Here is a 5,891-nt window from a genome sequence, read left to right on the forward strand (position 1 = left end):
ATATGTCAGATACTATTTTAAAAGCAGTACTAGTATTACTATCATTACATTGTATTATAGAATCAGTATTGTATTTGTTATTTAATCCACCAGCAATTCAGTGAAGAAGCGTTATAGCCATTATCCTCAATTTAAAGATGAGAAAACTAAGTTCCAGAAAGGTTAAGATCCTTGCTCAAGGTCGTACAACACTTAAGTGGAAGAACTTGAGTCTAAACTCATGTAAGTTGGCTGTGCAATCAAAACTTATGTCACAGGACTCCTGAGCTCTCATAGCTGTGAATTAGAGAACAATTATCTCAAAAAGGGGGATCATTGTGAGCTGGAGAGACTATAAAAGAAAAGCTATTCTAGTTGTAACCACCGAAAGGTACAGACATAGAAATGGTAGAAAGCTTCAGTTTTTCAAAACCACTACAAATGAAAATTGAGTTTTTAGAATGTGCAATTAGAGTATGAATTCAGATACAGCATATTATTAAACTTACTCTTATGTTGAGGAAGTTATGCAAATATGTTCTACTTGACAGAAAAAACAATTAGTATCAAAATAGGGATAATTGTCATGCTGAATTCTTTCTCCTTAAAACTGCAATATTCTAACAAAATTAGAATAACAATTTACCAAGATTTTAGTAGCTACACTTTAATAAATACTGCTATTTTAGACATTGGACTATATCATGACCATAGGCTTTCATATGCCAATTATAAACAACAAGTTAAATACCAAAAGACAATTAGTGCAAGGCTATCATTGTGATGAAAGACAACATCCAAGATGAGCTAGGAAAATATAAAAGTATTTAAAAATATATAAATTGGTATACATGGATACTGGTAAACTCTCCTGATCTAGGAAAATAAGCCCTTCAAAGTTGAATTTGCTATGAAGAAACTGTGATGTACCTTATTGACTTAAATAAATATCCAAGGAAAAGTAATAAGTAAACTAAAAGGTAAAGGAGTCAATTTTCCTTTATATGAGCCTAAAAGCAGGTTAAAAAGTAGATTGAATATATATAAAATTATATCAAACAGCATTTTTATTGTAAAATATTTTCAAAAAAAAAGAAAAGGAAGAATGAAAAAATGTTTCTAAGGAAGATAAAAATCAAAGTTAGAAAAAAGAAAAATAAAATCCCAGATACATTTATTAGCTATTGAAGTAAAGTCATATTGAGTGTTTCAGATTAGATGTAACTGAACCAAAAATACATTTCCATTGATATTAGTAGATACATAGTTTAATTCTTATAATTGAAACATTTCCATCATGAAAATAATCTTTTCATAAATATGTTAAGACTTAGATAAACTTGAATTAAAAGTACACTCAATCTAAAGTGAAAATGGAGAGGTTTTCAACTCTTTTGGAGTTGGAAATGGGAGAAAAACCTTCCCAGGGGTATGTTCCCCTTTTTTACTCTTACAGATCTAGAGATCTTGGCCTGGTGATTCTACAGGAACCTCCAGTTAGATGTGTCCCCAACTCCGCTCATTATCTTTTTTCTCAAACCAGATCCACACATCTTTTCAGTTCTTCTCCTTTTTGTTTCCATAGCCACTTCCCCTTTGCCTCTATTACCCTACCCCCTGTTCCATGCTACTAAAATATAAATCTGAATTGTGCTCTGCTTGAGCATGCAAAATGGATCTCTGTGCCCTTGGGTAATGTCCACACTGTTTAATATGCTACAGATAACTTTATAATCTAGCTCCTCTCTCCTCCTCAAGAAGCCCATTCTTTAGTTCCACTTAAACTTATGTTTCTGTCATACTGGTCTAATGATAGTTTCCAAATATATCAGATATCTTATACCATGATACCCTACCTGTGTTTCCTCTGCTCAGAATGCCATTCCCCAGTCTGTCTCAAAACTTATCTCCAAATCCTTTGGACAGACATCACCTAGTCATCCTAGGCAAACTTAGCATATTTGATTTTTCAATATATTCTGAACATGCTACCTAATAATACTACCTAAACTTTTTATTGTATCACAGCACTTATGAGTCCTCCTTCCCCATAATAGATTATAAATTCCTTGATGGCAACATTCCTATCCCAACATCTAATGCACAACCTTGCTAAGTAGATATGATTACATACTACTGTCCTACCAGTTGTGGCACAATATCCTGGATAAACTAGAAAAGATAGAGGCACTTCAGATTGTAATGACTTGTGAAATTTGTTATCCTCTCAGTCAATAGTCTATCAAAACAAAGTAAATGGAACTCTTATGGTCATCTCAAAGGTGTATAGGTTGTCATAAGTATATATCCTAAATACCTTTCACCTCTTTTTATAGTTTGCTTTACAGATTTTAGCCTTTTCCATATGTTAACAATCCCATTATTTTAAATAATGACAGTGTCTTTAAAATAGCAATCACACTGGGTACCCTTGACATATTCCTGTCAAAAATGTATGATCATGATACATTTTTTAAAACAAATGTTTGGTTTGGATGCTAATATTTTTTTAAAGTTATTTACATCAATAGGCACAGTTAATTGTAATTTTCCATTTTATTTATTTTTGGTCTTTCATTCTAAATCTTTATCTTCATTTTCTATTATTTATCTTATGTTTACATATCTATTCACTGTAACAAAAACTAATCTTTAAGGGTTATGCTTTTCTTAATTTACATTTGTCTAATCCCCTTATTCTCATCTTTCCACACATGTCAATCCTTACCTCCTACCAAGAATGTAGGCATTATTCAAAATTCCCCATGATCTCATAGTAATATATAAAATTTATGTATATAAAATGTATATTTTTATTTATTTATATTTATATGAATATATATTAATGTATACTCATATTTATATGTTTTATATATAAATATAAATATATACAAATATATATAAAACAGAAGTTTTGGGTGTTTTTTTTTTTAGTGAAAATGAAATACTCTACCTCCTTTTCCTACTCCTCACTTTATTTACTTGATATTTCATGGAAATATTTCCAAGTCAAATAGTAACTCTAATTCTAATGGCTGTATCATATCCCATGATGTGCAGATACCATCATTTATTAAACAGTCTTCATTATAAGGAATTTGTCACTCTTTTTTCTTTTTCTATGAAAATTCTACAGTTAACACCATTGCATATATGTGCTTATGCATTGGTGCTTTAATTTCTGTTTTGGTTTCCTAGGAAATACATTTTTGGAAACCTGTAAATGTATATTTGATTCTTTTCCAGTGAATGTTTAATAGCATATCATGCATGCCAAATACTGCACAAATCATAAATGTACACCACATAGTTTAACATATACAAAACTAACAGTATTCCATTATTGAACTTTACATAGAATCATGCGGTATACATTCCATTGTGTATGATTTCTTTTGCTTAACCTATGTGTGAAATTAATCTTCATTTCATGTAAAAATATTGACATCATTGTCATTTTATGGCACTCCATTGTATTAACTGACCACACTTTACCCAGTCCTCCATCAAACATTTGGGTTGTTTCTAGTTTAGGGTTATATGTAATGGCATATTTATGTATATTCTTCTACATATCTCTTAGGTCCATTTATACAATGAAATGGAATCTCTGGGTCATTGGATGTGCTTTTATTCTATTTTAGTGGAAATTGCTACAAAGTTTATAGAAGGTCACAAATTTACACTCCCTTTGTTAATTTACAAGGGCTTCCATTATGCCATACTCTTACCCTTGATACTATCTTATTTTACATTTATTTTTATTTTTACCATTTTGCAAATGTATCGTGATATCTCATTGTAGTTTCAGCTTTGGTTTGTTGAGGACTAATGAAATTTACTACTTTTTCATTAATTGACCATTTGGATATTGTTTTATAACTTGTTCAGGTCTTTGGTTTATTTTCCTATTGTATTGTCTTCCTTTTATTGGTTCATAATAGTTTGTATGTTCTGGATGCATATATCTTCTTGCTTTACCTTTTCACTTTCTGTAATGGTGTCTTTTGATTAATAAATACTTTAAATGTTAATATAATTTATCTATCAGTCTTTTATTTCATAGTTTATAGTTCTATGTCCAGCATAAGAAATCTTTGCCAACCCAAAACTTATTACGATATTATAACATATTTGCTTCCAGAAGTTTTATTTCTTTATCTATGACATTTAGATTTACAGTCCTTCTGGAACTGATTTTTGCATATGGTGTGAGGTATGTGTCAAGATTAAATATTTTTCTATATGGGTATCCAGTAGACTCGGCATCAATTACTGAAAAGACAATTCTTGCTATATTACAGAGTCCTCTTTGATATAAATTAAAGATGTGTAGAGCCTTTTTTAGATTCTCTATTTTATTCATTTGATTTATTAGTCTGTTTTGCATCAACACTACATGGCCTTAATTGGTGTTGCTTTATAATAAGTTTTGATATCTGGTATTAACATTCCTCAAATTGTGTTTTTCTTTTACAGCTTTGTCTTGTATGTTCTTGGCCTATTGTATTGTATTCTCATATATATTTAAGAACCAGCTTGTGAATTTACACAAACATATATTTTGAAATTTCCTTTAATTTACTGATAAATTTGGAGATAATTAACATTTTTATAATTCCTACTATTATGATTCATAAAGTTTCAGTTACTTGGACAGGTTACCTTTATATTCTCTCAAAAATGTCTTGTAATTTTTCTATCTTATACAACTTTCAATTTTACTCTTCGATATTTGGTTCTTGGTGCTAATTAAATAGTATAATTTCAAGAAAGCATGAGTTTGTAATTTTATGTTATTGCATAGAAATATGTGTATATAATGACTTTGTGTTGTCGTTATATAAACCTTACTAAATTCATTTTTCAAGGCCTTGTTAAATTCATTTTTCAATTTTACTTTTAATATTTTGGTTTTTCAAATGATGATGTCAGATGTGAATTATGACCATTTTGTTATTTTTTCCTAACCCCTATACTTTTTTTCTTCTTGCCATGTTTCAATTAGCAATAATCACACCTTGGATAAACCTCATTGGGTACGATACTGCCACTGTGCAAAACTTCTTGCCATGTTGTAGTAGAGAGGAATTTACACAATGTTGTACAATGTTGGGTAGAGATAGTAATAATGGACATCTTCATCTTTTTTTTTTATTTCACAAGGAAAATTCAAAAGCTCACTATTAAATAGAATGTTTTATCTCTCTATATAAATTTTGATTTGTTTTAAGTTTTTATTTAAATTCTAGTTAGTTAACATATAGGGTAATATTGGTTTCTGGAGTAGAATTTAGTGATTCATCACTTAATTACACCCCATGCTCTTCACAGTTTGGAGTTTACACACACACTGAAATACACAAATATTAAGTAGTCAGCCTAACTAACACGTGTGTATACTTTTGGAGCCACCACTGAATCAACCATCATGAATCCTGGTACATTGCAGGTATCTCAGAATGGTCAGACGTGGCCTCCTTCCATTTCTACCAGTATGTTTTGCTTAATGACTTAACCAAATTGGTGTTAAATGGGTAAGGGAGTTCACTGTTGTGATTTATAAATTATTTTCTAGAGCATAGAGCATGAGAAATGTGAAAGTTAAATCTGCAGGACAAAAAGTAAGATTCAGCCTTTCATTTTCCTCCTGTTACACTTTTCCTTCTGTTCTTTTAAAAACATCAGGCTCCATGCAAAGTCCTAATAGCTACCTTATCATCCTGAGATGGTATCAATTCAATGAAACCTAAAACACTACTCTTTGTTCTTCATATATGACAGCAGGAAAAATAATGAAGGATGGGAGAAAAATGAATTAACATAAAATACATATGTTGGAGTTCTGACCTCGGTTAAAATAGAATCACAAAATAACTGAGCACATTAATATTAAGAAAAATCATAAAACT

General features: G+C 30.3%; 1 pseudogene; it reads right to left on the reverse strand.

Annotated features, from left to right (window-relative positions):
- Positions 1-4,973: 4,973 nt before the first annotated feature.
- Positions 4,974-5,044, reverse strand: LOC129514659 (U4 spliceosomal RNA; annotated as a pseudogene).
- Between the last annotated feature and the right edge of the window lie 847 nt (positions 5,045-5,891).

The sequence above is a fragment of the Nyctereutes procyonoides genome, unplaced genomic scaffold (assembly GCF_905146905.1).
Source record: "Nyctereutes procyonoides isolate TBG_1078 unplaced genomic scaffold, NYPRO_anot_genome, whole genome shotgun sequence".
NCBI lineage: Eukaryota > Metazoa > Chordata > Mammalia > Carnivora > Canidae > Nyctereutes > Nyctereutes procyonoides.